Raw genomic sequence first — 12,026 nt, forward strand, 5'->3', positions numbered from 1 at the left:
GTCTTCAAGAAATATCACATCTCGGCTTCTGATGATTTTCTTGTCAACCGGATCCCACAATCTATAACCAAATTCTTCATCACCATAACCGACGAATATACACTGTTTGGATTTACTATCAAGCTTGGACCTCTCATCTCTTGGAACGTGAACAAAACATCTGCAACCAAAAACTCTCAAATGACGGTAAGTCCACACTTTATTTGGAACATCACCATCAAGTGGGATAGAAGGAGAAAGATTGATCAAATCCACTGCAGTTTTCATTGCTTCACCCCAAAAGGATTTCGATAATTTTGCATGAGAGAGCATACATCTGATTCTGTCATTAATTGTACGATTCATTGTCTCTGCAACACCATTATGTTGAGGTGTCTTTGGAACTGTTTTCTCAAACCTGATTCCATGTTCTCTACAGTACTCTTCAAATGGACCTTTGTATTCGCCACCGTTATCTGATCGAACAAATTTCAATTTCCTTCCCTTTTCTCTTTCAACACTTGCATGAAAGTGCTTGAAGACTCCAAATACATGGTCTTTAGATTTCAAAGGAAAGACCCACACTTTTCTGGAGTGGTCGTCAATAAAAGTAACAAAATATGATGCACCACCAAGAGATTTACTATCCATCATACAAACATCAGTATGAACTAAATCAAGAATATTTTGCCTCATATGAGGACCAGTATTATGAAAAGAAACTCTATGTTGTTTTTCAGCAAAACAATGAGTGCAACTTTTTAGAGACGTACCTTTCACAAGAAGAAAGTTTTTCTTCGCAAGTATGTTGAGTCCTTTCTCACTCAAGTGGTCGAGGCGCATATGCCATAAATCAGAAGATGCATCTTCAACTGCATTCACTTCTTCCTTGCATAGCTTAGTAGGCATCCTATAGAGAGAAGTGGAACTTTGCTCATTTGCAACCACTAGGGAACCTTTGGTGATTTTACATATACCACCACCACCAAAGTAAATGTGATAACCATCAATATCCAATGCTTTCACCGAAATCAAATTGAGACGAATATCAGGTACATGTCTAACATTCTTCAATTGAAGCTTGCAACCAATCCCAGTTTCAACCCAAACATCTCTCACACCGATAATTTTACATACTTCTTCATCTCCCATTTTTACCATGCCAAAATCACCAGCATATCATTTTTCTTCTCTTTGTCTTCATCTCTTTCCTTTGATTGATCTCTCTTAAGGAACCTGCAATTTCTTTTTATGTGACCCATTTTTCCACAATGATAGCATATCACTTCTTTTCTAGTCCTCGACTTGCTTTTTGACTTGCTACGACTTTCAGAGTTGTTGCGTCTATGGAAGTTTCTAGATTGACTTCTCCCCCGTGACTCTGTAACTAGTGCTTCTGACTTTGAGGAAGAACCAATCAAACCACGTTCCTTTCTTCGAGCTTCTTCATTCAACATGCTCTCTTTAACTGTTGACATTTTCAACTTTCCACTTGGAGCTGAATTGGTCAACGTCACAACAAGGACTTCCCAATTATCAGGCAAGGAACTCAACAATAACAATGCTTGCAACTCATCATCTAATTTAATTTCTGCAGTTGTCAACTGATTCACTGTATTCTGAAAAATACTCATATGCTCTGCCATTGAATCCCCATCTTTGTATTTCATATTCACCAGCTTCTGAATCAAGAATGCTTTATTTTGCACATTCTTTCGTTCATACAACTCTTTTAATTTTTCCCACATCTTGTTAGCATCTATTTCAGTTTCAACATGTGGATACACACTAAGATCCAACCACTGCCTGATCAACACCACTGCCTTTCTATTCATCTTCTTCCAGTCAACGTCAGATTTATCTGCAGATTTAGGAGTGTAACCCTCAATAGGATCGTACAAATCTTTACTGTTTAACATGTCTTCCATGAGAGTCTTCCAAAGTGTATAATTAGAAGAGTTGAGTTTAATCATATTGGGACCTTTATTTTCCTCCTCCATTTAAATGCACAAATCAAATAACCGAGCTCTAGAAACCACTTTGTTGGGAAAAACCAGAGATAATTAGCAATAATTATCTCAATAATGCGAAATATTTTTCCCCCACCTGTGCAGATAAATGGCCAAACAGAAAATTGTGTTTGTCTCATATTAATTGTGTTTTCCACGTTAAAATTGTGTTTGTCTCATATTTAATTTTCTGCCAATTATTATTGCTCTTGGAATTGTATTTTCTATTTGGCCATTTATCTGCACATGTGGGGAAAAAAAATATTCCGCATTATTGAGATAATTATCGCTAATTATCTCTGGTTTTTCCCAACACATATGTCCTTAGCCAAATGACATGACATGTGCAATATGTTCTTGCTACTCACATTTTGAAAATGGGACAATAGATTACTTCTTTGAATAACAAGAAAAACCATAATCTCCAATAAAAAATATAAAGTCACTAATGCTCTATTTATCATTAATATCTCCCACAAATCCCATATCATGCCATTCAAAGAATTTGAAATTATTAGAAGAAGAGTAAAATAGTCTACAATCAACTGTCCCTTTTAGGTATTAGATCATCCTAGTAATTTTCATGTGTGTAGAAGTGGAAGTTTTTATGAGACGACTCACTATTTCAACAATATACAGAACATCATACCACGTGCATGTTAAGTATATTAGACGTCATATGAGGCTTTTGAATAAAGTAGGGTCCTCATTTTGTCCATCTAACTTTGACAAATTCAATCTGTTTACCGGATTGCAATAAAAAAGTTTAAATTTCTTCAAAACTTTCTTTTGCTAAAAAAGCTCACAAATTTATTTTTAATTTTTATAAAAAAATTGATCAATTTTTAGTTTTTTATAGTTTTTATTTTTCATTTTTATTCTTTGATTTTAATTTAACTATTGTCTATCCTTTAAATTTTTATTAATAACTGATTTAAATTGAGGGTCACAAAATATAAATAAAAAATTAAAAAATGATTAATTCTTTATAAAATTCAAAAATAAAATAATAAAAATTAAAAACTTATTTAACTTCTCTTAAATTGACTTGACCTATGCATGTAAAAAAAAAAACCAAAGTATATCCGTTAAAATATTGGATGTCTTTTTTGTTACCGGTTGATATCTTTTATGTCAGTTGGCGGGAAACCACGAATAAAACAAAAGAAAATGAGAAACAAACAAGACAATTTTATTACATGAAAAAAAACAAAGAGTGTCTTTGTCACCACCAACCAGGACCATGAATGAAACCAACGATGAAATGAAAACACTTCCTTGCACGCTAATAAAAACCCATGACGCCATTTTCTTTTTCATATATGCATGCAGATGCAGCTTTAAAAACGGGACGAAAATGAAGGAGATCTATAAAGTGCTCTACTCCGTTGAGGTTGCAGCAACACACAATGCAAAGAGAGAGAGAGAGAGAATTGCGGAAAAAAGACAAGTAGATTGTGACAACACAAAAAAAGAATGGGACAACCTTGATTTGTTGCATTTCAATATTATTCTTCTGCAGCTTTTCTCTCTCTTATATACAGTGTGTTAATACTATTGCACAGAAGTACTTATGAAAAACGAAACAAACACACACGTACTCAATATCTCATACGTATATACTGAAAATTGTGGCCCCCATTATTCAGCTTGCTTCTCGCACCACCACTATCACAAATCACCCTTCCATGTTTTCTTTTTCTATGCTATTTACTATTTGTCGTTTACATCCTACAATACATGCACATTATACTATATATTTAATTTTAATTATTTATTTTTAGTTTAATTGCAGTTTTTCTCCTCTATTTTAGCTGAATCAAAAAAGTAGTTCTGATATTTTATTTCTCTTCAATTTTGGTCTTCAAACATAATTTTAATCCAAAATTTGATGAAATTTTATTTTTTTTCTGTTTATTTAAGTCATACTATGCACCAAGATCTCGTAGTGCAACAATTATATCTGAAATATATGATTATAAATAGTGTGGTGTGACTTGAAAAAATGAAATTTCATCAAGTTTTAGACAAAAATTCTATTTTGGATCAAAACTGGAGATAAATAAAATGGGATAACTACTTTTATGATTCAGCTAAAATAGGAGAACCAAAATTACAATTAAACCTTTATCTTTTATATAATATTTTTTTAATTCATTTTTTTTTATTAATTTTTATTTGTTTTAGTTATTTATTTTTTAAATAATATTCGTTTTAATGTTTAATAAAGTGACAAACATGTACAATTTTACGAAAAATAAATGATAAAGGACTACAATAAAAGATACAGAACTAAAATAAAATAAAAATAAATATGAAATAGATGATAAATGATAAAAATTATATTTAAGTCTTATTTTAATAAATAAATATTTTTTTATGAAGAAAAACGGACTAAACCCAAAAAAATAGAAAAAAGCCTTGTTCGTGGTATTTTATTTACGGGAATATAAAAAGTTATCATGTGGTCATAATAATGAACAAAGAATGATATGATGAACAAGTAATCACTTCAGAAAATAGAAATCTTTTTTTATGAAAATCCGAATATTAATCAATAAGTTAGTCTTAATCTATTTAAAACTTAGTTGTTGCAAATAGAAAATTTGCTATCCATTCAGTGAAAAGGAAATGTTCCAAAGTCAATTGTTTTTAATTAATTTTATTAAACTATCACTTTGTCTCGATTACTAAATCAAACAACACTCTTGATCATCCACCTAAATATTAAAAACTTTATTGCGAATTTATATTAAATTCAACTTTGACTGAGACAAACTAACTAATTATTATTGTTGGAGCGATATAATATATTTGTCAAAAATTTATCAAGATTTTGGCGTAGTTGCCAATAATTGTTAATTGATTTTCAACAAGACAAATTAGTCATATTTAGGATTAATTATTTTTTGTTTTTATTTTATGTGCTATTCTTTTTATTCCTTTTCATAATTTTTTGTTACTAAATGTGTTCTGAGCTGCGTTTGTAGAGTGAAAATTGAGGTGAACTACGTTTTGATCCTTAAAAAAATACAAATGCAAAAGCAAATTATGCTAAATATAGTCAAGACTCACCTGTTCTCAGATTTTGAACAACTCTTACGACTTTTAAATTCTTAAGGGACTCAAATGGTAATTTAGTCTAAAATGATTAGATTTATCATTCCTCATATTTTGTGTCATTATAAAAGTCATATAATTTTTCTCTTCTTAATTTATATCCAACCAAACAAAAAAGAGAAAATATATAAGTATCACTTTCTTCTATTTTTCTTATATTTCTTAAAAATCATACACTAATTTATTATATATATTTTTCACATTTTTTAATTTTTTTTTCTCTCATGTTTTCTCACTTCTTGCTTTTCTCTATCAACCAAATATGAATTATTACCATATATCAAATTGTAGAACAAAATATGAATTAAGAAGAGAGAAATATAAATGATAACTATACTGCCTGCTAACATTAATTTCTACTTGAGGAATGAGTAAACTTATAAATTTTGTGATAATTTGGTTTTTTATATTGAAGTATAAGACAGAAAAGTGCAAATAAAAAAGTCAAGGGAGTGTGTCTCATACAACTCATATCATACGGCAGTTATAGAAATATTTGATACGTTGAAAAGTGAATTTGAGATGAAGAATATAATTTTTTTATAATTGCCACCAAATATTTTATGAATAAAAAAAAAGTGAAGGGAGTGAAATGGTTAAATATGTAGATTTTTAGATAATGCGCTAGTTTTTAAGAACAATAAACTGATAATGTTAATGGTGATTTGATTTTTTATATTAACAGTAGATAGACATGTTTGATTTTTTGGCGAAAATCTAGATTCATGTCCGAAGACATCTTGATTCCAAATATGTAAGATATTTTAGTATGTTGCAATTTATGTTGGGTCCACGACAAGAATTTGTTATGTCGCAGCAATTAAACCAAACACATGTACACTATAAACCATTTATTCACAACAATGAATTGTAGCTAGGAACAAACAAAGACAAGCTAACAATTTGAGGTAGAGTGAGATGGAGAAAGGCAAAACAGATTAAAAGAACTTTAAAAGCAGAGTGAATATCATACGAAAAAGAATGAAAATAGGTTGGGCCGAGCTATATTTTAATAGATTTGTCAAAAAATTCAAAGTTTAAGTCTGACTTGTGGCATATCAAAGACTTACTTTTTAGACCCGAGTCTGAACTTCATTGAAGTTTGATATGGTCTGTTAGCCTACTTAAAAATCTATTTTATTTTTAATATTTTTAAATAAGTAATCAAACATATCTTTAAATAGAAAAACGAACTAATATGTCAATGAAATTAAGTTCTATTTTGATATTTAACATCACATATTAAAAAATATGGCTTTATATACATCATACTTAAATTATATTTTATAATAATACATTTAAATATGTCAAAAATTAAATAAAATTAATATACGTAAATTAGTAAAAGTTGAATATATAACAAAAGTATCAAAATTAATAAAATAATTATAGTAGTAAAAAAATATTATTAATATTTATTTAAATAGGTCGGTCTAATTGACTTAAAAGACTTATTATGTGTCTGTAGGCTGACATTTTTAACTAAATAGATTTTTTTAGAAGCTTTGACCTTATATGTTTTAAAAAAAAAGCTTGGCCTTGCGTGAGTTTGACGTAAGTTAGCTAGGTCGTAGGCCCCTGTCGATCGGTCTGACCTATTTCCATCTCTGTTGGTGACATTGCTTTTATTATTATTATTATTATTATTATTATTATTATTATTATTATTATTATTATTATTATTATTTATTTTTATTTTTTAAACTTAAAAAAGATATCACCGTAATTAACTCACATGACCGCGATGTCTCATATTCAAATATAAGACAAGACGTAATATCGGTATTTATCAGTTATTCTAACATTTAAGAATACATTATTTAAGAATATATTATTATTATTATTATTATTATTATTATTATTATTATTATTATTATTATTTGCAAAAAATAATACTTGAGGGGAAATACGGATATAAAAACACTTCGGAATACAATCACAATAACACACTAATATAACATGAAAAATGATAAAACAGGATCATCGGCATAAATTCACCAACCACTTTATATCAATAAAAACCAATGTGGTATGCTATTATTCAACACAGTGTATTTCTTAGTGTATCAACATATCATTCACTTATATATCTCTATTGAAATGGATTGATCCATTAAATTCATCTTTGTTAATCGAGTGTAAACTGCACACTGAGTAGATTACAAAAAAAGCGGCATGAGTCTAAATTAACCATTTAAGTATCAAGTTTTTTCTAACTAAATATTCCAAAACAACATTTTCACAATATTATCATTATTTACTAACGTTGAAATTTGGCAATGCTTCTTTTAGTACTAGGATAGAATATACTAAGAATTAATTTCCCCGAGCCATACATTCCAATGGTCTGGAAAAACATTAAGAAATTAAATAACAAAACATAACTATTGAAATCTATATCCACCATCAAATAAACTAATAAACTAGAAAAAAACACTTTGTGAAAAATAAACTATATTAATGTCTAATTTATGGATAGGTTTTTATGTTTTTTTTCTTTCAATTAGATTTTTTAAGTGATACACCGTTTACAACATTTGCCTTTATGTTATTGTTCATTTGGAATAATATAATTTCATGTTAGTTCGGCTAAAAAATGTCTCTAGCCGTTGCAATACTGACATGTGGATAATGGTGTTGTTGTGGCAAATTATAAAAATAAACGATTTAAGATTGGTCTTTTAAGCTTTGGAAAAATATACTTATAGTCCTCTAAATCTAAACCATTTTTTGCTCAAGTTCGGTCTCCATCTTTTACCTCTTCGTCGTCGTCTTCTTCTACTCCATCCTTAAAAAAATCCAAAACCCAAAATTTATAATTTCAATAGAAAAACTCAAAATGTGAGACCACGTGAATTAGATAACAAACAGAACAAAAAATCCATCATTCCAAAGAGAATTAAAAAAATGAATTGTAAATAATAAAAAAATTTATTAAAAATAAATGAGTTGTTCATACATGTGAGAACTAGATCATAAAAAAAGGTCTAAAGTGCAATTTAGCCAAAAAAATTATAGAGTGCTATAATATTTGTACTCTTAATTTGAAAAATATTGTATATTTGAAAGTAGTAATTTTAATATTCGTATTTATACATGTTGGATATTTAAATATTCATACGAGTTGTACCAACTTATTAAAATAAATTGATAAATAATAAAATATAATTGTTATGACTGAATTAAACATCATTAAAATAACTTTAAATCTGAACCATAAAATATTACAAATACAATTATTTATTAACTCAAATATTCATAGACAGTGCACCTTTTGATGCACGTGTTTGGTATTTGTAACAAAGTATTGAATTACATTATGTTTGGCCTAATTCCCGAATGTATGAACAACTCATTTATTTTTACTGTGAATTTCTCTTTATTCACGACAACTCATTTTTTTAATTTTTGTTTGAATGATGAATTTTTATTTTGATTTTTCGTTGATTCACACGGTTGATGTTTTGAATTCTTCTATTGAAATAACAAAATTTGAGTTTTTAGGCGTTTTATAGATGAAGTGGAAGAGGAAGATGGTGAGAAGAAATATGATAGAAGAGGTAAAAGATAAATATTAGATGTGAACAAAAACTGTTTTAAATTTAGAGAATCATAAATATATTTTTTCAAAACTAAGGGGACCAATATGATAACACTTTACTTTTATAATTTGCACATGAAGACATTTATGTACAAGTAAGCATTGTAACAGCTATATTTTTTTTAACAGAACTAACAAAAAACTGCATTTTTGTAGACAAATAATAACATAAATGCTAACATAAATGCTAACATTGCTAATGAGATGTTATTTTGATAGAACCACTGGTATTTATGACTAAGCTGAATTGAATCAATGAACAATACCTAACCAGAACCAATATGATTCTGTTAGGAATAGTAACTCTCACTTTATTGAATTGAATGAATATAGAAGATGATACAATAGATCCCTCGATCTTGTCCTGGTTCCTCAACCAGTGGTTACAACTAACTCCTAACCCACTCCCTCATTCTCACTTACTTTTCTTTTATAGAACAAACTCCTAACTACCTAAGCCAAGCTATTAGACACGTGTTACAATTAGGGCCTATTAGTCACATGTTATAATTAGGAAGGCTTCATCCAAATCTTCCTATTTCCCCTCTTATATACATTTCTAATAATAGGCTTTGGCTTATTCCCTTCCTATTTCCCCTCTTATATACATTTCTAATAATACGCTTTGGCTTATTCCTATCAATACCCCCCCCCCCCCCCCTAAAAGAATTATCTTGTCCTCAAGTTGAAAGTCTGGAAATTTGTCTTGAATATCTGCTGCCAATTCCCAACTGTTCTCATGGTTGGGTAGATCTTGCCACTTAACTAACACTTCCAAGTGACCCTGTTTATCATCTCTACTAGTCAGAATATCTTATGGTGATACTTCAAGTTCAAATTCTTCATTCAACATAGGTGGTGGTGATTAAGGTTTCTGGTTTGGTTTGATAGCTTTTTTCAACAATGAAACATGAAATCTTGGGTAAATTTTAGCATAGTCAAGTAAAGCCAACTTATAAGCAACAGTTCCCACTTTACTCACCACCTGATAAGGCCCATAGTATCTTGGTGCTAGTTTAGCATAAGGCCTATTAGCTAATGACTTAAACTTGTAAGGCTGTAATTTAAGATATACCCAATCATCCACCTCAAATTCCACCATTCGTCTATGCTGATCAGCTTATTGTTTCATCTGATTCTGAGCCTTGGACAAATTAGCTTTCAATTCGTCCAAAATAACATCTCTTTGTAACAACATTTGATTGATATCCTCAATTTTAGAAGGTATAGCCTCTGCCTTTAACAAAATAGGAGGGTCCCTACCATATAAAGCACGAAAATGAGTCATACCCGCTGACATATTGTAGTTTGAATTAAACCAAAATTCTGCCCAGTGCAGCCAATCCAACAATTTCTTAGGCTTAGAACCCACAAAACACCTGAGATACATCTCCAAGCACCTGTTAGTAACTTCAGTCTGACCATCTGATTGTGGATGGTAAGAAGTACTCATTTTTAGTTGAGTGCCAGCCAATTTGAACAATTCTCTCCAAAATTGGCTCATGAATAAAGGATCTCTGTCTGATACAATAGTAGTAGGAAACCCATGTAATTTCACTACTTCCTTCACAAAAACAGTAGCTACTTCCATGGCTGAGTAAGGGTGGCCTAAAGCAAAGAAATGAGCATACTTGGATAATCTATCTACTACTACCAATATTGTATCCTTTCCTCTTATCCTAGGTAAAGCACCAATGAAATCTAGAGAAATATCCATCCAAACTTGATGCGGAATAGGCAATGGCTGTAGCAATCCAGCTGGGGTAAGTGTTGAATATTTACTTCTTTGACATACCTCGCATTGTTCAACAAACTTCTTAATATCTGCCCTCATGCCTTCTCAAAACAGAAATGTAGGAATCTTCTTGTAAGTTCTAAAGTACCCTGAGTGGCCTCCCATAAGTGTTTCATGACATTCTGAAATAATGACAGGAATCCTATTAGATGATTTTGACAGTACCAACCTCCCTTTATAATAAAGAACCCCTTTTTTCAATTCAAAATTCTGATGTGCAATGGGTGAAATAATCAAATTCTGCATCAGTTTCACCCATTTAGAGTCCTGCTGCAACTCCTAATTCCATGATGCTACTTCCTCAACTGTTAAAATTGATATTGTCGCATATATCATTTTCCTTGAAAGAGCATCAGCTGCAGAGTTTTTAGTCACAGGTTTATACTGTATTTCAAAATCCAGAGCCACCAACTTAATAGCCCATTTGAACTGCTCATCTGAGAACAACCTCTGTTCAGTCAGGAATTTCAGGCTTTTCTGATCTTTTTTAACAATAAAGTGTATTCCCATCAAATAATGTCTCCATTTTTGGATTGCTTGAACCAAAGCCATTAATTCTCTTTCATAGACTGACCTTTGCGGAGCTTTTGCAGATAACCCTTTACTCCAAAATGCTAAAGGTTTTCCCCCTTGCATTAATACAGCTCCTAGGCCTTTGCTAGATGCATCAGTCTCCACCATAAATTCGTTATTAAAATAAGGAATAGCTAACATAGGCAAATCCATCATAGCGGATTTTAATTCCTCAAAAGCAGCAGTAGCTTCTACTGTCCACACAAATGCATCTTTCTTGAGTAAATCTGTGAGTGGCTTAGCTTTCTTCCCATAGTTTTGGACAAATCTTCTGTAATATCCCGTCAGCCCTAGAAATCCTCTTAGACTCTTGATATTAGTGGGTTGAGGCCAAGACTTCATATCTTCTATTTTAGAACAATCAACAGTCACTCCCCAGCTGAAATGATGTGTCCTAAATATTCCAGGCTAGTTTGTCCAAATGTACACTTCTTGAAATTTGCCTTCAATCCATTCTGTTTTAGCACACTCAAAGTTGTATGCAGATGATGTACATGTGAACTGATGTCAGCATTGTACACTAATATGTCATCAAAGAAGACCAACATGAATTTCCTCAAGTAAAGCTTTAGAATTTCATTCATTAAGGCTTGGAAAGTAGAAGGGGCATTAGTTAACCCAAAAGGCATGACTAGAAACTCATAATGTCCTTCATGAGTTCTAAAAGCAGTTTTCTCCACATCTTCTGTTCTCATTCTAATTTGATGGTACCCCGATTTGAGGTCCAACTTAGAAAATATCATAGCTCCTCCCAATTCATCCAACAATTCCTCAATGATTGGAATTGGGAATTTATTAGGAATGGTGATTTTATTCAGAGCTCTGTAATCTACACAGAACCTCCATCCACCATCCTTCTTTTTCACCAGCAATATAGGACTAGAATAGGGACTTATACTCGGTCTAATCACCCCAGCCTCTAACATCTCAGTTACCAATTTCTCTACCT

Source organism: Cicer arietinum, chromosome 8 (assembly GCF_000331145.2).
Source record: "Cicer arietinum cultivar CDC Frontier isolate Library 1 chromosome 8, Cicar.CDCFrontier_v2.0, whole genome shotgun sequence".
Taxonomy (NCBI): Eukaryota; Viridiplantae; Streptophyta; class Magnoliopsida; order Fabales; family Fabaceae; genus Cicer; species Cicer arietinum.